This window comes from Macrobrachium nipponense, chromosome 17 (assembly GCF_015104395.2).
Source record: "Macrobrachium nipponense isolate FS-2020 chromosome 17, ASM1510439v2, whole genome shotgun sequence".
NCBI lineage: Eukaryota > Metazoa > Arthropoda > Malacostraca > Decapoda > Palaemonidae > Macrobrachium > Macrobrachium nipponense.
In genome coordinates, this window is record NC_087210.1 from 68782350 (window position 1) to 68807788 (window position 25439).

The following is a 25439-nucleotide window of genomic DNA, read 5'->3' on the forward strand; positions in this document are numbered from 1 at the left end:
CATTAAATAGAATGAGAAAAGAATCACAGGCTTCTCTCTGGGTACTATTTCATCGTCCAAACGTTTTTGTCATAAACGTAACTGGTTTGACGTTTCCAAGTACCCTCTTTAAGAACAAATAACTAAAAGACATCTTTTCGTAAGAGACGAATCAACAAACAAACACGAAAAGGAGAGCCATGATGCGACCGCTTCCGCTCCGCTGACTTCCGCCGAAGGAATTGAAATCAAAAGTTATTTTCCCACGACAATTAAACAATTACGTCGGAATTCTAGGGAAATTACACGAACACGATCACAGCTGATCCCTCTAACTCTGTTATTACGTTTTGACTTTATGTACCAGTTCGTAGTACATCGACTGAAATAAGTATGTATAGTGGTAAGTATAATGTTCGTGAGCTGTAAAAAATTAATGAGTCTACAGTATCAACAAAATATTACGATTTGCCTCAGAATTCAAAATTAGATTTATTATTATTATTATTATTATTATTATTATTATTATTATTATTATTATTATTATTATTATTATTATTATTATTATTATTATTATTATTATTCCTACAATCTTACGAAATTAACCAATGACCCTTAATTCAACTAGGAAGCCATCATAAAGTAGAATTCTTTACATGTAAAATGGAACCCCCCAAAAATTAAATAAATAAACCACAGCGGTAACATAAAACAAAATTCATCAAGAAAAATTAACTATCAACGAAAAGTCATGCTAAGTAAACTGTCAAAAGAATATATACTAGTTGTTTTAATTGTTGTGTTGTAGCCAATATTCAATTCAATAACCTCACCTGGATGGATAACATAAAAAATTAAAATCTTAACAAGCAGCATAATTTGCAGGGGGAACACGAATAAGTTTAGTAAGGTTTGCGTAAGGTGCATGGATGGCGCTTCATGGCAATAATGCGTTCAATCTTCAATTCACTCACATTATAATCATGCACAAAACACATGGTACCATTCCCTTCCGTGCTGACTTCCCCCAACGAGAGCCCTCTGCTGGCGATTGTAAGGACGACTGAACAAATAGGAAAGAATTGGATCGACTCGTTTCCGTTAAAATGATATCGCCCCGACAGTTCATGAGTATACTTTGACTCTGGGTTTTAGTAGCGCCTCGTGAGCAGACCCGATATACTTTGATTCTGAGTACGATGCTCTGTCGAACAAGAGCGTCGGGTCATTGCCTTGTCGAGTGAGACAGTAATAAGTCTACCTTCGAGAAATAGACAGGATTGTTGCTCTTAGATTTGCTGAAGTTAAAAAGAGAAACTCGAACCCTCTTCTACGGTGAAGAACGGAAAAGATTTTACGATCCCAACTATTACATTCTTTTTGACATTTCTTTCTACAAAAGCTAAGTAAAAAGTCAATTTGAGCTCTTGTTAACGTGAGACAATGTTAGAGTCGACAGTATCACTATAATTATAACTGGACAGTAAGAAATAAAGTTGATCTTCGTCACCCTTTATGAGGGCTAAATCAATTAATACTTTTTAATATACCTTTACGAAACATGAATCTACCTTTGCGATTATTCCGAGTTATACTTAAAAGACAGCTTTCAAACCAATCCCATTTTTGAAGACCAAGACATCGATCACAGCCCATCTACTGAAAACCGAGAAAAAAATAGACTTTGATACATAGCTATGAAAGCTAAGTAAAACCATCGCACTTAATCCATTTTGTGAAAACTGCGATAAATATAATTGGATTTTGAAACATTTCTACGGCATGTATATAACATATCTACACAAGGCCCCTTTTATAAAAACTCAAGACCTTATTCCTTTGAAAGATACACGGGATTCTTTGTTAGTATCCCCCTGTCGTAGGAAGTTTGACTTTTCTGACCGCCACTCTCATGCCAGGATCCCTACTCTCATGCGTGGGCGACGGGGCAAGCCAAGGAACCAAAGGAACTTTTCCAAAGCTTGACAGTAGAAGGAAAGCAACAGTTACTGAACGCAGATAACTGGGATTGCTGATCTTCGCGGGGGAAATGTGCCATGTGGTAACCTGTCCCGTGATCCATAAGCACACTTCTTCTTCTTCCTCTACAAGCTTGTCCCTATTTGGAGTCGCTGTAATGGTTCTTCAACACACTCTTCCATCTACCCTCGGTCCATTGCAGCCTCCTCGCACAATCCCAACTCCCTCATATCTCTCTTCACACAGTCAATCCATCGCAATTTTGGTCTACCTAACCTTCTCCCAACTGGTAGCCCCATCTCCATCATCTTCCTTATCGGGTGGTCTTCCTCTCGTCTCTTTATATGTCCATACCATCTCAGTTTACTTTCCCTCACCTTGACTGAAGCTGGTGCTATTTTGAGAGTGCCTCTAACACGTTCGTTCCTAACTTTATCCTTTCTAGTAAGTCCACTACAGCTACATTTATTACTGTACTTTCCTAGGCTGGTTCGCACAATTTCTATATGGGATAAGTACCCAACGCAGGAGGAGATATGGGTTCAAGAATTCAAATGGCATCAAAGATTCTAAGCAAATAATGGTTTTCTTCCTTCAAAAAAATTCTAGCAAGTGCATCTATGTCAATTGCAGCGTCCACATAACTTTTCTAAAACGAATCTTCTCTCTTGGATAATTCAACATTATCTGTGTTATGTAGGAAGCCAAATGAACAGCTTTTATTTTATTTTATTTATTCAACTATGACCGAGCGTTATTCAGGCCACAATCTTTTTCGCCCTCTCAATCACAAAAATAAATAAAAAATGCTCGTTCACTTGCACTGAATAGTAAAATACTCTATTCTGAAGAGACTTCTATTTCGATGCTGTTTAAAAGCATTACTTAAAATATTACTTCGTCACGAACACCTTCAAGGAATCCTTTTCTTTATCTCAAATTCCCATACTTAAATTTATGCCTTGATTTCAAAGCTGTATTCCAAACCTCAGTAGAACCTCTCATAGTATTTAATTCCTTTAACGCATAAACACTGCCTAAACAGTTCCAAGAAGAGTACAGGTTCCCTCACTTTACTCCCCTCCCTCCACAACACCTCCACCCCACCCCCCCCACCCCCCACCCCCCACCTCCATCCTCCCATGTGCAATCAGCCTCCACCCACACCAAGATGCCACCACCAGGATCCATGTACTTTGATAACGGTCTATTTCGGGAATGCTTACTATAGTATGTCTCCTCAGTAGGGGCCATTAACACTGAGGTGAGGTCATTATCTCAATCCTCACAGGAAGGCATTTGCGAGCAATGGACATGCGCAGAATTATATCCGATTCGAAATGGAATGGGAGAAAGAGCGCGTCTTTTCGAGATTTTAAATTCATAATTGATTCCAGAGAACGAAAACATTCGACCTCATGTGAGGGTCGAAATTACTGGCAGCCAAATGCCTCTTAGTGCAACAAACACCAAATGGCAAAGGAGCGAAATAAAAAAAACACCACAAATCGGAGAACAGTGGATTGTCGTTGGGTTATAATGTCTCCACACTGAAGAGGAATCATGACGTTCCGAAACTGAAAGTGCTTTTGAATGTATTTGTTCTCCAAATTGTGGTTTCTTTCAAGAATCAAAGATGAATTCAGGAGGAGGTGACCTGGTCTTCTGATTTCGACAATATTTTATAAAGTAAAACTGTAAAAAAAAAAAAAAAAAAAAAAAATAGTCAACATCAGCAGAGATACCGTATAATGAATCACAGCATCCATCGGATTTGTTGGAACATTACTCAAACTATTTTCATTTTCTCTAATCACTATCAACCCCTTATCTTTCTAACTTGGCCGATGCTGGTAAATTTTTATATATTACTGGCTTTTTCAGCAACTTTATTTTAAATTAGAACCCCTCTCGTCCTTATATAAGAAAAATTTAATATATTATTGGCTTTTTCAACAACTTAATTTAATTTACAAGCTCTCTCTCGCACTTATATAGGCAATTTTTAATATATTATTGGCTTTTCAAACGACATTATTTAAATTAAAAGCTCTCTCGTACTTATATAAGTCGAAAATAAAATGGCGAATTTCCTAGCTAAGGTATCCATTTTTTGCAATCTTAAAACCAACTGACTGACTGTATCCTAAAACCGAATAACACCGCCATTCTGTAAATAGTAAATATTCCGGAACGGAATCGAATATGAAATTTAGGCCTGGAGCCCAAGCACTCATCAATATTTAGAATCAAGTTACGGAATGGCTTGGTAGTCTGTACAAACTATTTATACATAGACAGGTCAGCAGTTCATATTCCCAAGGATGAAATAGCAGTTCATATTCACGAGGATGAAATAGCAGTTCATATTCCCAAGGATGAAATAGCAGTTCATATTCCCAATGATGAAATAGCAGTTCATATTCCCAAGGATGAAATTATGTCTACCATCTATTTGCTATTTGATACCAATTATGATAGGTTTGATTATGATGATAAAGTAGCACAAAAACAAAACAGTAAAGAAGCAAGTTATGGCTGCCCAGACCCCAAACGAAGGCCTGTAACGAAAAACGCTAAACAGAGCAATATTCCGAAAGATACCCCCTTTCACACAATACACTCAAGCGCATGCGTCAAACGACTGCAACGTCGTAGATTAAACGACATCAAGCAATAAAATGACAACGAAATAAAATCAAGGAAGTTTAAAAGGAAACACGTGACATGAAGCACGAGTAGCAGAACGATGGAGTGACAGGGTCCAGCCTTCAAGTACTCAAAAGAACGCAGTTCTCAACTAGAACACTGCCTACCTACGCACCATTGAGGATGTTAGCTCTTCTTTCTAAGCTTCTCAATTCTTTCCTATGTTCTGGTATTTATTAATGTAATATATACTCAGATAATATTTTGTGTTTTACTATGAATCTGTCACTTTTCTTTCTTTTCAGCCAAACAGTAATTTATTGTGCTGTACGGTCGTATGCCTTGCATCGCTTTTCCCCTTAACCGAAAAATAAAAGTTTCAAATTTCGTAAAAATGGATATAAAACTATATCATTTTTTTCATAAAAAGAAGAATAAAACCAAGGAAATAACTGTCAATTGTTCTCACAACAAACAGTAATTGGAAATGATCACCTGTGCTCTATCAAAGGGTGACGAATACACATCCCTTAGTTTCGTTTTGAGCGACACAACGCTTATTCACAGATTAGTCAGTGGCACTTGAAGAATGTCACCTGCATAATAAAAAATAATAAATAAAATAAAATAAAATAAAACAATAACCTGACTCCCCTACTAATCCACCATTCTTTCCGCCATATTCCACACACTGGTCTTCGAGCTAAAAAAATAAAATAAAATAAAAAATAAAAAGTATGCATATTAGTTTCCTACAATGGAAATACGCCCTTTCTTCGTGAAGAATAATTCTTATTTAACTAAATGGTTTTCCTGTATGCACAAACCTTATATAACAGGCCTTTTACCAAGAACCTGTATGTGCGACGTTTTCTTATCCTAGCTGTCAGCTAACTGGTCAAAGAGAATCCGTCCCATGACGCATAAAATTTTAGACATAAAATTGTGCATGAAGGATTTAATTTAATAATGATCATATTTCAATGTAGTCCGCTTCTTTCTGAACTTGTTACAAGAACAATTTTGAAAGAGGCAGAGTCGTCCTTTCGTATAGAAAGGCCCTTCTAGAAAGGGCCTTCTACCCAGCCCCGCTCTTCAGACCAATGAGGCAAATCACCGAGTCTCTCGGGACTTCTAAAGGATTCAGAATCAAAGAACACGTTACCAAATAAGCAACTTCTTCAATAAGAACATAAGCCACCTCAACAATCCAACCCGTTCTCTAATCTGTTCACCCCTTTCCTCAGTTGAAAGGATTCATCTGGTAGAGCAGATGAGAAAGGAGATTGATCGATCGCCTGTGTACAGTTTCTCTGGTGGTGACAGGCAGGACGACAACAGATTCGTAAGGAATCGTCATGGAACCAATACGCATGCATGGCGCGAGTGCCAGCAACACCATCTATCAAGGGATGATGTATCTACATCCCGCAGTTCCTTTATGAGCGAAACAACGCGTCATATTCAGTGCTTAGTCAGTGGCACTTGAAAACAGGGGGCCGATTTCCGCAATGAACCATCTGAATCCGAACCACTGGTGACTGACGCACACGGAAATCTGAATTGAGGGGTCATTTTGCCCACCTTTTCTGGATGGCGTCTGATTCTGTGTGTTTATTGCGCAATTTTCAATATTATGTGATCGGAACTATTTCATGGCAATGCGGTGAGAAGTCGTTTAATCAACTTCAACAGTATGTGATTATAAAAGGGCCAATAAGAAATCGAAGTCTCCTCAGTGGCCAGGTTGGTATGGTCTTGGCCTGTCAACTCGGTGGCCGCGAGTTCGATTCTCGGGCATGCCATTGAGGGGTAAGAGATGTGTATTTCTGGTGATAAAAGTTTACTCTCGACGTGGTTCATAAGTCACGTAAAGCCGTTGATCCCGTTGCTGAATAACCACTCAGTGGTTCCATGCAACGTAAAAACACCATCCCAACAAACAATAAGAAATTCGAACGATTTGCTTAAAAAGGAAAACTGGACATTAAACAGTTTTTTCTGAGATACATAACAATTTGTCTTGGAAATGTTAACCTTGGAATGAAAATTATTATATAAAAGCAATTACAAGATCATTTCTTTCCACTATAGGCAATCACAAGGAGCACTCAAGTCTGTCAGTGAACAGACTGATTATATGGAAAAAGAATGAATGAATCCCCAGTCAGCATGGGCACCGTTGGCGCTGAGTGAAGACATAACCGGTAGATAGTGGAAAACCCCAACAAAACTAAAGGAGTGTAAGGAAATAAAAAAAAATAGTAAAAAGATCAAGCCATAAGGAGGAATAAACTAACAAGTCGGATAAAAAAGCAGTGTAGAAGTGGACATAAAGAAGAGTATGAAGATATAAAAAAGGGGTAGAGGAATAAAAATAAAACAGAATGTAAAAAAAAATTACGGGTTACGAAGATGTAGCTGGGGGTAAGAAAATAAATATCTACGGAAAGTGAGTAAATGTAAAACTGTATGGTTACTAATAACTTGGTTCAAAATATATTGCTTGTCATTTGTTCCCAAAATGACGATGCCAACATGATTGAGCAATTGAAAATACTATAGTGAACAAACACTACAGTGAACAGAGAACAAATCTATTGTGTACCATGTTATTTTATAAAGTAGTATTTCAAACAATTTTAATAGTGTTAATATTTAATCCAGTTTGTAACGATTTAAGATCCTCAGAAGTTTCTATGGAATGATACAGAGGGACGTCTGAAGATGACTTCATTTACGCCTCTTGAAGATTCTTCGATGTACCATTTAATGAGAGCGAGTTCTCTTAAAGGGACGGTACCATGCAAATATAAAGTGTATGATCATTCCAGAAGAAAATAATAGATTATTTACTTTCAGTTCTGGAGGAAAGGACCAATGCCCCGAGATGGGTCATCCCATCCCGACACCCTGCCCGTATGCAGTTTTCCTAGCAATGTGCCATCGTTCTCGAGGGCATTTTGTGGGCCCCCCCCCCCTCCCCCCACACACTTGCAGGTGCCTGTTTCAACCACAGCCTGTCCAGCTGTAAGGTTAAGTATAACGTAGTTTTACCAGACCACGGAGCTGATTAACAGCTCTCCTAGGGCTGGCCCGAAGGATTAGGTATTTTTACGTGGCAAGGAACCAATTTGTCACCTAGCAACGGGGCCTACAGCTTATTGTGGGATCCGAACTACAATATATCGAGAAATGAACTTCTATCACCAGAAATAAGTACCTCTGATTCCGCGATGGCCGAGCCGAGAATCGAACTTCGGACCACCGGATTGGTAGCAGAGCGCAAAAACCTAACTATGGGCCCTATGAATATAATTATTATTATTATACCATTATCCAGAAGAACCCTAAAGAACAAGCCCACAGGGGCCTCTAACTTAAATTCAAGCTTCCGTAGTATACGGTGTTCATTCGAAATAAGTGACACAAAAGGTAAAGGGGAATACAGAAAGAGATCACTTATTAGAAAAACAGACAAATTAACAAATTAATAAACAAATTAGAAAAATTTAAATAATTTATTAAAACATAAAGAGACAAATGAGTAAATTACAACTTCATACAAAGGCTGGAGCTTTTACTATAATACCACACAATTTTCAGAGAATGCACAACAACAAAAAAAGAGGTTAAAAACATGCACTTGAGGCTAGGAAATTGTTAGGATATGCATTTACGTGTAAGTACCGAATACAAATTTATTCTAAGCCTGCTGATCTCCAAAGAGGGAACTGTAGATGCAATAGCTAGCTGGCCAAGTGCACCTGACCGCATGAGAGCCGGAGGTCATGACAGCGGGACAGGAAAGCAAGCATCAAGCAAAGCGAATGACAAAGCCCTATAAAGGCACCAGCATGAAAATAAGGAAAACTTCCAGTTTTATCATTCCGATAATAATGACAGCTGAATAGTTGTTCTTACCTAAAAGATAAAAAAAAAAAAAAATAATAATAATAATAATAATAATAACAATAATAATAATAATAATAATAATAATAATAATAATAATAATAATAATAATAATAATAATAATAATTAATAATTCGCTGAATTCTGCCATTTCATTCAACAGAATTTGTTTAAAAGAAAGTCTTCTTCCAAATTAATAATAATAATAATAATAATAATAATAATAATAATAATAATATAATAATAATAATACTTACAGTAGCATGAGTCTTAAAATGGAGAAACAAATTCACAGTTATGTATATATGTACATATATTTAAAGAAAAATCTGTACAGATGGCTTTCGAACAGATTCCTGAAAGCTATCTGAAGGTACAGATTTTTCTTTCAATAATATAATGTACATAAACATGGATTTATTTCTATAATAATAATAATACCAATAGACTTCATTAAAAACAATGGCCTTCTGGATGCCGTTGAGTTAAATTGCAGTTTCTTAATCTCTCAAGAGATTTAAAAAACTGCAGTATACGTAAACTCAAAGGTATCAGACGGCCATTCTCTTTAATGAGGTTTCTTCGTCGAAAGAAGGTCTTCTTCAGAAATAATAATAATAATAATAATTAATAATAATAAAATAATAATAATAATAATAATAATAATAATAACTCGTTCATTTACCTCGTACAAAACTCAAAACTTCTTCAGAAATAATAATAATAATAATAATAATAATAATAATAATAATAATAATAATAATAATAATAATAACTTGTTCATTTACCTCGTGAAAAACTGAGAACAGTATCCACAGTATCCACAACAAAAACATGCCAGCTTCAGGAACTGGACGCTAACGCGTACCGAACGTGAACTATGTGGACGAGGAAGTAAAAGCAGGAAGCAAGACAGTCAAAGAACGGGAAGAAGGAAGAACGACACGGAGGCTGACGACCCGAAAGCAGGAAGGAGCTGTTATAGGAAGAGGCGAAATTGGCGACCCTCTTCACGGCTTTCGTTACGTCAGACTCGGAAAAACTGGAGCGCTATGAAAGTGTCTTTTGAGATTGTTTTTCTTTCTATTTCACAGCGAGAGACAGTTCAACGGACGGCAATAGCAATAATAAAAATGACAATATTATTATAAAAATGCTCTGCTGATGAGAATGAAATAAAAAGATTAAAGGAGAACACGAGTAAAATGTAATATATTAGCAGCTACAATAGCTAAGTTCGTTAGAAACTACAAGGAAAAATTGCTTACCATCCAATATAAAACACAATAAGGATTTTGGACCAAATGTTATATCTGAATGCATGGAAACTGTTGTCGACTTCTGTTAGAGAATATAAAACGTTTATTATATCTATAACGCAAAATTAAAACGGAAACTTACGTTACACCTACTGAACATCAAAAGAAGGAATGACCAACAAGCAACGATGGTCACAAAGTAAACTGATAAATCTCTGGAAGTCAAGAAACGCAAATACTGGTCTGGTAAAATTCTGAAACCAAGTAAATGTACTTGAATATCAAGTAAAATAAATATAGCCATTTTATATCTAATAACATTGCGGGAAAAACAAAAGCCATTATACAACCGCTGAAAGTCCCGAATGCAATAATTACCCTTTTACATGCGATTAATCTTACTGTAAGTAATTTCTGCATTAAAATCATGACTCGTATTTGACGACAGCGTGCAAAAGTGTAATGGTGCGTAGGAAACCGAATCTGGCTGTGAATATAGCCATAAAGGAAGTACAAGCTGCACTCCCCACTGGCCTGTCAAGCATCTTGCTTGATGGATCTGGCAATGGACCTGTTATCATTGTCATTACCATACGGTAGGGGAAGTAGACGAGAGGAGGAGGGAGGAAGAAGAGTGGGAGGAGGAGGAGGGTGAGGAGAGGGGGGCGCTTCACCCCTTCCAAGGTCATACCCACATACTGAGTGTCAATAATCATTTGAGGGATGAAATACCAGCCCTGCCTTACAACCGCCTAACTTTCTCTTCCCGTCGCGGAGCTCTAAGGGCCATCATCCATAGGAACGGCATCGGAGCTTCGACTCTGTGGTTTAGGCCTAGGCCTTCGTTGTTCCCCTCGAACCGGAGTGAGATATGTAAAAAAAGCCCTCATGGCAGAGGTATGACAGGGCGACCTCCCGGGGTCCTTCAGAAGACACGACAACCCCGCCTCCAGAAGACTTGGACGCCACTCCTCGACGGGACATCGCCGAAGGCACACGCACACGACAAAAACAGTGTTCCCGAAGGTTGAATAGTGATCCCGAAGGTTGATAGCCCAGCTGCAGGTGCGTCCTCCGGAGAGACTTAAGACTTAGATACAGCTCAAGAAGATTCGCTGTCGTGACCTTCTTCCACTAAGAGAGAGCAGGTAAGTTTCCTTTCCCAGTTGGAAATTCTGTGATATGTACGCACGCATGAACGCATAAAACCTTGGAAATGTAGTGCACTTGCTGTAAATGAACGAAAGTACTCCTTTTACACATGTACGCCTGCCTGCAATTATACAGTACACAATACACCAACAAGCATAATCACAATCATTAATATATATACTATATATATATATATATACATAATATATATATATATATATACATCTATGTGTTATAGTATATATATATCTCTATATCTATGTGTTATATATATATATATATATATATATATATATATATATATATAAATATATATATATATATATATATATATATATATCTATGTATGTATATGTGTGTGTGTGTATATATTATATATATATATATATATATATATATATATATACACGCACACATGGAATGTGGGTGCATGGATGAATGAATGAGTCAGTGGTATACTGTTCATGGAGTGAGTACAACTTGGTTTCCTCAGGGGGACTGAATGGTCGTTACTGTCCCTGTACTAAAGCAGCACCCATCAGCTTAACTAGTTAGGGAAGATACACACACACACACACACACATATATATATATATATATATATATATATATATATATATATATATATATATATATATATATATATATATATAGCCTATACGTGTGGTGTACGTGATTATCAGATTATCATATTGAATAGTGATATACCCTGTTTTTACATAACATATAGTAATTATACATATATTTTGGGTTATATATATAATACATACGTATAAAGTATATATATATATATATATATATATATATATATATATATATATATATATATATATATATATATATATATATATATATATATATATATATATATAATGTATATAAATGTATATAATATTTATGTAGTGTTTTATATTTATTTACTTTGTGTTTTCCACATAATACCGTGATACAATGTATGGAAACTTGAGGAAAAAACTGCCTCTAAATAAAGTAGAACAGAATAATTCCTTGCAAAGAGAAAATTTAGGGACAAAAATAAACCGAGAGATAGGGTAGAGGTTAACAATAAAGTAATTACAAGTTAAGCGTCTGCCAAGAAGATCACTTGAATAATAGGAAACTATACTGTGTTTTTTTTTTTCATCTGTCCATCCGCCTGTGGTGTTTGCGCATGGTAACACTGCGTCCCGGTCTTTAAATAATATCTTATTTCGAATATTAACGGTGTAATTCGCATAAAGTAAATTATCAAAACATTTTTCAGTTGCAAATGTACACCCAGATATCCTTTTATTCACCTAAAACTTACACCGCGTAATTATTTAAAGCCCGGGAGGCAGTGTTACCATGCGCGACCACCACAGGCGGATGGACAGTAGAAAAAAACCAAGTGTAGTTACGTCCAATGTTCAATAAAACGGGAACATCAGAATTTACCACATATTAATCTTGTAGAGTCGTTGTGTTTAGTTATTTATTAACTGTTGGAAGTATGTGTACACCCAGGTCGTCTGAATTCCGAGTTTTCGCGAAACGTATGAAGGAATTAAGTCTGGAGAGAGAACTGGTTTAATATGAAAACTGCTTTGATACAAAGATCACATACTCCAACACTATTTAATCGTGCAATCATTTGTGGAATGACCATAATCCAACAGATGTAGACGAATTTTGTTAAATGTAAGGTGTGAATGTTATGTGGCTGATGTTTACTGGTATGAGAAAATTAGCAATGAACTGATTTGAAAGAGTGGCCGGCATTTAGAAAATATTCTGAAAGTATTATTATATTATTATTATTATTATTATTATTATTATTATTTTATTATTATTATTATTATTATTATTCAGAAGAAACCTATTTATATGGAATAAGCCCACAAAGGCCATTGGCTTGAAATTCAAGCTTCCAAAGAATATGATATTCATTATGAAGAAGTAGGACGAGGTAAGGGGAAATACAGAAAGAAGAGACCCCACTTATTCAAAAAAGAAAAAACCTAATAAACTAATAAATTAACAAACTGATAATAGATAGTATTAGGGTAGTATTTTCCTTGCATTTTAATATTAAGTGATAACAGAACAATTGCGTTAGCAGCAGTATTAAGGATGGTAATGTTCCAGGAATGAACGAAAAGTATGGCATTAACCAGTAAAAGCATTAGAGTAAGAGGTCATAAGTACAGCGGTTACTTCAATTGTTATTAAAACAGGTGGGTTATTGTTTCATGAAATAGGTTATACACGAAATGCGACAGGAACATTGCAGAAACTCAAGCTGGGGAAAATTGAAGAAAGTTAAATGTTCAGTTAAAAAAAAAGGAAGTATGATTGTTGAAATTGTATGACTGAAAACCTGCCAACTCTTGAAAAGATGTTAATACAATTGAAGCTGAATTGCATGGTGTGAAATCTCAGATTATGAACAATATGTCGTGGCAGGTAACAGCTAGTAATGGATTGGAATTTGCTAAGCTAGTTTGGTCCTGTTTAGAAAACAGAAGGCAGCAGAATGGCGATAAGTCTGTATATATGGGACAATTTGGTAGCAAGAAAGGAATAAGATAAATCATTTCAAAAAAATGCCTGTGATGACCGAATACAAGAAGGGTGAAAAACAAGGGCCTCAATATCCAGAAAGTGCAAGAGTCTGTGCAAGACAGAACTGACTGGTGCATTGTGTGAAAGATAAACCAATATTTATTGATGTACGAAGCCGTTTTTGAGGCTATAAAGGGATTTGTGTTAAGTCTCACCACTGCACTGACTTAGCAACTGCAGTATGAAAGGGCGAACTCGTTTGTGTGTGTGTGTGTGTGTGATACAGCAAGAGTAATTGGGGAAGGGGGAGGTGGGGGGAGGGGGAGTGGAGGAGAAGAAGGAAGGAGGAAGGGAGTTATAAAGGTGAATAATGTCCCCCTTTCACTTTCAACCGGGCATGAGCCACAAGTGCAGACTTTTTAAAATGCATCAAAGAAGAGGGTGAGTCACCTCCATAGAGTTCAAGCGACGAAAAAATAAGGTTAAAACTTATCTAAATCTACTTCAGCCTTCTCTGTTTTGTTTCAAAGTTGTGTATTTTGTTGTTGGTTTGATTTACCGTCTAACAGATGGTCCCTGATTCTTAAGAACTTGTGCAGAACAAGGAAAACAACAAAGATATTAATAATGAAAATGTTCTTGAACATTATGTACTTTGTCCCTTACACGTTTTATCTTAGGCAAAGGTCAATTCTTCTTTTCTCTTATCTACTGATTACGGAGGCAGAATCGAAGGAATAAATTGATTACCTAATCATACGCTTTTATTGCCACAGCGAGCGACTTTTGCCATTATATTTAGCAGTCTGCCTGTTCAGGCTTCGCGCTTCCAACCTTTAAGATGGTTAAAAATATCTGTCTTGATGCAAAGCGCTTACCGACACCACCGCGTATCAGTCTCTGGACACAACTGTGACCGACTATCCTTTTTTTTTTTTTTTTTTTTTTTTTTTTTTTTTTTTTTTTTTTTTTTTTTTTTTTTTTTTTTGTTTTTTTTTTTTTTTTTTTTTTTTTTTTTTTTTTTTTTTTTTTTTTTTTCCATCTGTCCACCCACCTGTGGTGTTTGCGTTTAGTAACACTGCGTCCTGGGCTTTAGATAGTTACGATATGTGTAAGTTTTAGGTAAATAAAAGGATATCTGGGTGTATACTTGCAACTGAAAAGAGTTTTAATAATTTACTGAATGCTAATTACACTGTTAACATTCGAAATAGGGTATTGTTATTATTGTTGAATGTAAGCTGCCTTTTCGGGGTGGCGTAACTATTTCAAGCAAGGACGCAGTGTTACCATACACAAACACCACAGACATGTAGAAAGATGGAAAAAACACAGAGTATAGGTGTTCAACTTAATCATTAACTATGACATTGCTTAAATTAACCGCTTTGGACTAAGGCCTTAATTTTTGTGATTTGCATCGTTGCTTGTGTATGCATACATTTATTATTTATTCGTTTCCATTCTCTCCGTTTCCTACCTTTTGCACAAATGGACATTCTATATCAGTAAATTTTGGATTAAAAGTTTATGCACTTGTAGGACTATATCACGTATATATTTGAATAATAATAATTAATTAATAATAATAAAAATTTATGTGCGCTTTTATCTCGCCCAATCTTGCTGGAAATAAATTACAGATCGAATATGAGCACATAAACAAAGGTAATCGATGACCTACTATGTTAAAACACTGGTGAATTAGTGCATTACAAATCAAAGGCTCACGGGACATTAAATATCTATAGAAAGGAATATAAAATTAGGCCAGGAGCTGAGACCTATATGAGATCATTCAGAGCTAAAACAGAAACTGAGAGTAAGGAGGTTTGAGAGGTGTAACAGGAGGAAAACCTCGCAGTTGTTCTATGAAACAATTGTTAGGGGAGGGTGGAAAGTAAGATGGTAGAAAGAGAATATGGATGGAGGTACAGTAAAAGAAACAGAAGGGATTGCAGCTCGGGGCAGAAGGGACGCTGCAAAGAACATTAGGTAATGCCTACAGTGCACTGCGTTAGGCGCACCGACGGCACTAACCCCATATGTTTCTAGAACTTAATTTGAAAGTCATTGCAAGTTCCGCTTGAATACTGCGTTAGTGGTACAACACATCAAGCAAACTGAACAATATCTTCACTTGCGACTTTTCCTACTTTTATCTAAGAATGATAACGCTTTTGCCAGAACGCAGTTGATAGCGAGATGAATTTCAGAGGAATATTCACTATCTGGGAAATAAAAGGACTATCGCAAGGCGCCAAACGCGGGGAACGGGTGGGGGAGGGTGAACTGCTTTTCCATGGCGTTTATATTTCAAAAAAGAAATTAAAGAGAGAGAGAGCATAAAATTTACCATTTAACGTCTTCAATACAAAAATTACTCATCTATTATTCCATTAGTACACATTAAGATTAAAAAGTACTTCAAAAGATAAACAAAAATCCTGCAAATTTTACTGCACCGAGGAATTCAGTAAAATATGATGTCATTAGGTGTTTACTTTTGTGAGCAGAGCCAAAGGTCAGGTGTAATTATACTCTGTTTTTTTCCATCTGTCCATCCGCCAGTGGTGTTTTCGCATGTTAACACTGCGTCCCGGGCTTTAAATAATATCATATTTCGAATATCAACGGTGTAATTCGCATACAGTAAATTGTTAAAACACTTTTCAGTTGCAAATGTACACCCAGATATCCTTTTATTTACCTAAAACTGAGACATACCGTAACTATTTAAAGCCCTGAAAGTAGTGTTACCATGCGCGACCACCACAGGCGGATGGACAGATGGAAAAAAACAGAGTATAGTCAGTAAGCTGGGCGATGTGATTTTTTTTTGCGGCCATCCTTCTAAAATGTATAATTTTATAGTCTGCTCTGTAAATGCTTTTATGTAAAGATACGAACTGATAAGATTTCAATGGGCTTTGTTGAGAAAGAGGTCTCACTGACGTTAGAGAGATGGAAGTAGCTACTGTTCATAAGCGATAGAGACAACATTAAAAATCATATATATATATATATATATATATATATATATATATATATATATATTAGCGTGCATGTGTGTGTGTGTGCGTATAGATACGTAACACACAAGGTCAATGACAGTTCTTTCTTCCGGCATAAAAATGGTATTTAGAAACAATAAAAATTCACATAAAAAAAAAAAGCTGTGGGCGGAGAGCCTCCTGAAGAAATAACTATTCCTGCAAGATTTCGCCTAAGCCGGGGGGGATTGGTTGGATGGGGGGGCGTTGTAAAGACTCCCTCTTCTCTGGAAAATGTGGGACGGCGTGATCAGGAGGCACGATCAAGATATTAACAACTGATTATCGGCTTCTCAAACCAATCTCTTCCTTCCTTCGTTCTCTTTTTCTTCTTCTTCTTCTTCTTCTTCTTCCTCCTCCTCTCTCTTCGACTCGTATAAGGGCAGAGGGAAGAGATCGATTTTCATTTATCGTTCTGCCTTTTTATCAATCCATTATTTTTTTTCCGGAGCCATAATCTGCTCTAGACCTACAGTAAACAAAAGATGTAGCGAGACGACAGAGGGACCTAGTTTTAAATGAATCGACAGACGCTCTTCTTTTACAGAAGGGGAACAGGAAGGAGAAACTGCTAAAGCTTCCCAGTTGATGGAAATGAATCAGTCAATGACCGGAATAGATCAATGGAGGGTTAATTTGCAATGAGTGAAATATGAGATGCCGTTTCCTGACAGGTGTTACGCGGCTGCCCAACAGAAACAAGTATTGCTATAGTAGATTCACATCAACCGTGCATTTGACGTCTAGGCCAGTCCCTTACGACGCTCCTGATTGGCTGTTGATAAGCCAATGACAGGGCTGGAAACTCTTTCTCTCGAGAGAGTTCACATAGACAGGATGTATGTTCCACCCCTTTTGAAAGACGTAAGGGACTGGCTTAGACGTCAAATGCACCGTTGATGTGAATCTACTATAGTTCTCAGTTTGTCGAATTAATATAATCATAAAATAAAGAATTCCGTTCTTTAATTTTAGTAATAAATAATATTACGATTCTCATTATTCACTTATAACTATTTTTTTAACCTAATAATCTAGCACTTTCATTTTGATAAAGCTGAAAATAATGGAAAATAATGATTTCCATTTTGCAAAGTTAACAATAATCATGGAAGACTTACACTGTTTGTATTTTCAAATCTGACGATGATCGTATAACGATTGGTATAGACAAAATTCTTTATATAATTTCTATCAGAACGCGTTCCATCCTAATGAGAAAAAGCGTACGTTCGAGGCTCGTGTTTTCAAAACAAAACTGTTTTGAGAGTTGTCTGCTTGACCTTGAAAGCAGCGACTGTTATTGTAGATGCTCCCCATTTTGAGAGAGAGAGAGAGAGAGAGAGAGAGAGAGAGAGAGAGAGAGAGAGAGAGAGAGAGAGCGTAAACATTGACTGTGAAGCCATAGTTCCATTTGGACGATCTATTGGAGGTATTATCGGGATCACTCAACGGAAGAGACAAACACAAAAACAACGAAACAAAAGATATTCTGCAACAGACAATTCCCAGAAGAGGAGAAAAATAGTATTATTCAAGGAACTTCCAGACATTTTCATAAGCCTAGTCTTGCCAGGGGTCATTGGAGAGGTAAAATAATGCTATAAATTATAAAGATGGAGTATAAAGTACCTTTACTCTTTAAGGCTTCTCTCATACTACTATGTATATATATATATATATATATATATATATATATATATATATATATATATATATATATATATATATATATATATATATATATATATATATATATATATATATATATTGTATGCTATATGGGCTGGGCATATTTTCTCTCTTATGAAGTTTCTACTGAAGTCGACCGGGAATGGAAAAAGTAAATGGAAATAACCTCGAATAATTGCTCCTTATTCCTGAGAAGCTTACTAGAAGAGAAAATGAACTATAGAAAGTCTTGATAAGAAGATAGTATCTGACATTGATTTATATATATATATATATATATATATATATATATATATATATATATATATATAGTATATATATGTGTATATATATGTGTATATATATATGATGTATATATATATATATATATATTATATATAATATATATATATATATATATAGTTGATTAGCATTATCTATACCACTAAATGTGGTCAAAGTTGCCGAGCGTTAGTTAACATTGAATAATAACATAAAAAGAAAAATCGCAAATCAAGCAAGGCTTCCTTTCATAGCCGCTAGTTCCAGTAACTCCGAGGATTCGGTAAGATGGAACTGTTCCCTTCGTTATGTTGAGCTTTCCTTTCCTCACTTCAGTCATTACTCAAGTGTAGTGTTCACATGCGAAAATTGTAGTTAAATGGCACAAAAAATGTGCCCTAGCTTAGAACGCAATAAATAAATAAATAAATAAATAAATAAATAAATAAATAAATAGAAAATTAAAAAATAAAAAATAAAATAACATAAATAAATAAAATAATAAACAATAAATAAATAAAGAATAAATAAATAAATAATAAATAATAAATAATAATAAATTAAATATATAAAATAAATAAATAAATAAAAAATAAATAAATAAAAAATAAAATAAAAAATAAATAATAAATAATAAATAAATAAAAATAAAAATTTAAAAAAATAAATAAATAAATAAAAATTCATCCTGAGGGGTAAATTTAAAGATAAAAAAATATTGCTTTGGCTTCCCCCATCTCAGTGACCAATGTCTATAGTAAAGTATAAACATTTAGTGTTGGCAGTCAAGGCTTTAAGTCAATGGTAAAAAAAAAAAAAAAAGCCCTGATGGATAGTGGGTTGCATCAGAAAGAACTCTGCCTACGCGAGCAATTTGCGGAACCGAGTAACATAAATGGAATGGAATATATAACTTAGGCCAAATTCCAAGCGTTGGTACCTATGATATGGCCATTCTGCAATGAAAGGGAAATTCGAGTAAAAAGGTTTCAAAAGTGTAACGAAAGGAATATGAAACAATTGTTCGAGGACGGTGGAAAGTAAAATGGAGGAGAAAGACTATGAACGGAGGTACAATAAAAGGAATGAAAGGGGTCGCAGCTGGGGACCCAAGGGCCATGGCAAAGAACCTTAAATAATGCCTACAGTGCACTGCGTGAGATGCACTGATCGCACTATTTCCCTAAGAAGGAGTAATAACGTTAAACCATTTACAGAAGAAAATACAAGATGGCTCCTTCAATTTCGCAATAGTCGCAGGCTCAAAAATAGAAAAAAAATAATGGGAGAATCTGCATCTGCCACTGAAGATACTGCTGACTGTTGAATGAGTCACAGCATTATTTTGAGATTGAAAGACGACATAGGATGCTTCCAGTACAAATGTCCAGTCGTGTCCAAACTGGGTTTTTCTGGATGAATCCTAACTGAACATACTACACCGACATTTGCAAAGCTGACAAGGCTCAAAGCACAGAAAGACAGACTCCGGTTGTGGTAAATCTACAGTTATAATGTAGAAGGTACTTACGTACCTTGTGTATATGTACAAAGGGTTATTTATTTACCTCGCTAAGGATCCGCAGATTTAAATCAGCATCTACATTGTTCTAGCAACGCAACAAAACAAGAAAGCGTGTGTTACAGACATGTGTTCAAGACGTTCCAACACCTATTGTTCCTTCCTGAAGTGAGGGTATACGCTGGGTCGAAAGGTTTAAAATTTGATGTCCTGCCTCAGTGGCGCGGTCGGTATGGTGTTGGCCTGCCATCTCGGTGGTCCCGTTGCTGAATAACCACTGGTTCCATGCAACGTAAAAACACCACACGAACAACCTCGTGGCTACGTATACTACCCGACTGGTGTCTGGCCGCTTATAAAGAGCCATAAATGAGGACCCTACCGGTGAGACAAAGGAATGCAGGAAGTTACGCACCAACCAGATGCATTAACTTTCAGTAAAGGTACAGTGGATGAATTAAACATAGAAATGGTCAATAAATGCAGGAAGCTGTGAATGACTAAGGAAGAGGATTCCCTGACATTAATGGAGAAAGTTGAGAAAGTATTAGCTTAGCACGAGAACTCAACAAAGAAGGATGTATCAATATGCCAGATGAGAAAATGAAAGAACGTACAAAATATCTTAACTTAAAAGACGGTTTCACAGATGAAGATAAGGACGAAGAATCCTAAGAAGGTGAAGAAATAGCCGCGTGGACGCTGCAAAATTTGCTGCAACAGCGTGAGGTGCAAGACCAAAAATAAGAAAAAAAAACGATCACAATGTTCTCTTAAAAAAGAACTTGCTTCAAGAAACAACAACAAAAAAATAACACAAAATCCCCCTGATATCCCAAAATCTCGAGCGAGAACTCATGATTACTGGGTGTTCCAGGTTCTCCGAAAAGAACTTAACCTAATGACGTACGTTTAGTGAAAATATTCAAAGTCCTGACAAGCTGCAACATAATATTCACGCCATTCACCTCGCTGCATCTTATCCCTTGTGCGTTATAACTGTATCATTATCATCATCATCAATTATGACTATTTGTAATAGCTTTATTCTGTATTTCTTTACATACTGATAATTTACAGCATTTAATTATGATAAAGTACCGTACTATACAATTAAGAAGCACGGTACTGTGTACGTAGATAGTAAGAATAAAAACTGAAATCAATCATGGAGAGAAACAGTGAGGGAGAGTTGACTACCATTTGAATTTCTCAGTTATATACATGTAATGCAGTATTCTAATGTGCAATTAAAAATTGGATTATACTATAATAATATTATAATATATTAATATTATGATATGATCTTTATATATATAATATATATATATATATATATATAATCTAGTATAGAGGATTTATATATAACATTTATATATATATATTATTATGAAATTCTTTTACTGTATATATATATATATATATAATATATATAATTAATATATTTATATATACTTTATATATATATATAATTTTTTACCTTTCATATATATATATATAATATAATAATATATAATTATTAAATGTTATTTATTTTAATTTCTTTTATAATTTATAATATCTATATATATTATCTATATATAAATGGTCTTTTACCCTTTATATATATATATATATATTTATATTATATCATATATATACTATTATATATATATAGTTTTTTATATATCTAATTATATATATATATATATATATTAGATATATTATATATATATATACGCTGGATCAGGTCAGTGCTTGGAAATAGTGACCAGCAAGAAATCCGTGACGCCATGGAGCTAAATACCTCACACTAAATTGTTTACTGACAACTCGAAGGCCAACACTCTCTAGAGCACCATTTGGTATAAAATTCCAACATAATTGTAAAGCCAAAACAAGCACGTCTAAAACTGGAACGGAACCGCCACGCTGGAAATATTTTCCTCGTTAAAATCTAAGTCTAGACTCTCATAATATAATGTTACACTATCGGCATCTACAATACAATTCTCATAGAGGCTGAAAGCAAAACGCTGGAGACGGGGGAAGAACAATGAAATACAAGGTCAATGAACCCGAAGAAAATGGCAGCCCTCTCTCGTGAAAAAGAAATGGTGAGAACCGGGGAAAATAAAAAGATACATTTATTAATTAAAAAAGGTTGAGAATTTCAAAACATGGGGAAACTTAACCAGGTTCAGAATTCCGAAGTGAGACACAGCAAGGGGTAGTAGGTTGTAAATAATAATTAATATAATAATACATAGTAATAATTAATAATAATAATAAGAGTAATTAATAACTAATAATAATAAAATAATTAATAATAATGATATAAGAATAATAATAATAATGAATAATAATAATTCTTATTTAATTTTAATTATTAATTAATAGATTATAATAAAAATATTATTATTATTATTATTTATTATTATTATTAATTCAAATAGTGAAAATATTTATATTAACCCTACTACCTAGCAAAGTAACCTTCCATAGACTAGAGCACAAGACAGACAGAAAGAAAAGAACAAATATTACGAGACTCAACCGACCTTTTAAATTAATACCGACGCTTTGAGGTATTCTAACAGCCAATTTTCCCAAGATATCCCCCCGGGTAGCGGGTAGTGCCGTCTGTGGACCTCATGCGGTGCACTGTATAGGGATTACTTAAGGTTCTTTGCAGCATGCCTTCGGCCCCTGGCTGCAACCACTTTTATTCCTTTTACTGTACCTCCTTTCATATTATTTTTCTTCATCTTACTTTCCACCCTCTCCTAATACTTGATTCACAGCGCAACTGCGAGGTTTTCCACCTGTGACACCTTTCAAACCTTTTACTGTCAATTTCCATTTCGGCGCTGAATGACCTCATAGGTCCCAGTTCTTGGCCTTTGGCCTAAATTCTGTATTCAGCTCAACTCAACCCAAGATAGGAAATGCATGGCATGCAGTGTGGGCGGCGTGGCACCTCAAAGGAATTCGGACACGGGCGTTTTGCCAATCGAATGGAACGCACTGCTTGAGGGACGGACTTTCCAGGAGATGCTGGAAGTTCCCTGCTGCAAAAGTGAATGGAGCCCAGGGATGAAATAGGAATGCGAAATATGACACATTTTCTGTCTGCATGTCACACTGGCACCACAGAATCCAAGGTCACCAAGGCTAAAGTAGGTAGAAAGAATCTTTCTTGAAAGAGAATTAACACCTTCACAGCTTTGCAACAATCGTTTCTTACAGCTACATGCGTTGACATTTGACGTTCAGTTATTTCTTTTATGGTGCTACTGATATTTTCATGACTTATCTTTTATTTGTTACACCGCTTATCTCATCCTAATCTTATTTATACTCGCTTCAATGATTCCCTTTTGCATGAAACCACTCCTCTCTTTGGGGATTCCTTGACATTCAATCAATCCACCACGCACCGGACGCAAGGAAATGACAGATCCTGAAAGTACAAACAAATACAGTGACGAAGCTGCTGCTCAGCAACGCCAGCTTAGTGGTAGAAGATGGGGTGTGCGCACATGACTACTACTGTGCTTGAATACCTTACTTTAAGTAAATACTTTTATGTCGTGCACACTTACTATCCATTCGTACAACCATTTATGCTATGAGTGAAAGTTATAGAGCATGTATACGCAAAACACTCTATATATATATATATATATATATATATATATATATATATATATATATATGCACACACAGAAACACACACACACACACACACACACACACATATATATATATATACATATATATATATATGTATATATATATATATACTATATTATATATATATATATATATATATATATATATATATATATATATATATATATATATATATATATATATATATACAAGCTCATGAAATGAAGGATTTAACATAAAAATATGCTATTTTGTGATAATTATGCTTTTTATGAGCCTTTTCATTTCACAAAGAGATGTATATAATTTGCATATATATATATATATATATATATATATATAGTATATATATGTTATATATATATATAAGTATATATATATATATATATAATATATATATATATATATATATATACTAATATATATATATCAAGAGCCACTTCAATGCAGACGCAGTTTCCAAACTTACCCAACGGTTGAACGATAACTCGACCCCGCATGACCCTTGGAAGTCTCACCGCCAGGGTCTCTGGACTCTCGTCCTTTTGCGTCACGCTCAGCCCCCATCGAGGTTTTCCTTCACTTTTAGATCATTGTCCTCGAATAATTAGCCACTCCATCTCCCAGGATTATCCCGATTTCTTTATCGGCTGCGCTATCTTTGAGGACTGAAGCTACAAACACTTCGCCATTGCGCTGCCTCCTTGCATAAATCTCCAATGAATGGTTCACTTTCGTGAAATTGCTGTTTACGAATCATTTCCACTCCGCAAATAACCATGTCGATTTTCTCAGCGGTTGCGAGTTACCTCATAACATCAGTCATTTCTTGGGTAATGAGGCATTTCGCTATTGCAGCCCATCTGTTCATTCATTACTGTACAGTTGCTGGATGAAAATTTGTTTTCTATGCTAATATCATCATGGATATATTCAAAATAGGGTAGAGGCGCTGTCACATCTACTGATGCCCTGTCTCCATTAAAGGCATCAAAAGCGGCTAGTGTTGAATAGCTTGGTGTCGTAAACTAGCTATTGTCGTGTTTCAGGAGCTGTCAATGTTGATTCATCCAAGAGATACATTTAATATTGTTTATTTCCAAAGTACGTTGCGCTTTCAAAGGAACTGCCTGCTTTCTGAAAATTTGGCTAAAAATACTGTAACCCACCTGCTGTAATCCTAGCCTATACGAAAACTGAAACCTATGTTTTTGTGACAAGAAGACGAATGGGTATTCTTTCTTAGTATTGTGTACATTATAACTACACATAATAGGCGAGTATCCTTCCAGTTTATTACTTCTAACGATACTGTATATTAATGGCTTGGTGAATATCAGTGACTTGGTGAAGTACTCTTGTACTGTAACCTGAAGTTCTATATTTCTCAATTAAGACTAATTGGGCCCTTAGCCAAATTTTGAAGGGAGGGACACAAGCATTAAATAGTTTATAGGAATATAAGCATATGTGACAGAGAGAGAGAGAGAGAGAGAGAGAGAGAGAGAGAGAGAGAGAGATCACTGGCGGCGCAGACATCCACATAGGCCACCTCATGAACTCACAAAGGTGGCTCAAGAAATGCTAATCTACCCGACTTACACCCGTTGTCATCCATCTCTATGTTGCTCGCTTTCTCTTGCTTACTGGCTATCAAAGTCCTGATATTTCAACACTTCCTTCACTCCATTTAGCCAGAGCTCTCTCATTCTTGCTCTCCCTCCTTACTAAAACTTCAGTAATCATTCTCTTCACATGCCCAAACCATCTCAAAACACTGAT

The 25439-nt window shown here is 35.5% G+C and overlaps 1 protein-coding gene across 1 annotated transcript in view; it reads left to right on the forward strand.

Moving 5' to 3' along the window:
* Positions 1 to 10734: 10734 nt before the first annotated feature.
* LOC135196294 (uncharacterized) overlaps positions 10735 to 25439 on the forward strand; it is a 47126-nt gene continuing 32421 nt past the window's right edge. Inside the window, exon 1 of the mRNA XM_064222999.1 lies at positions 10735 to 10927. The gene's annotated coding sequence lies outside the window, so the exon portion shown is untranslated. The remainder of the gene's footprint in view (positions 10928 to 25439) is intronic.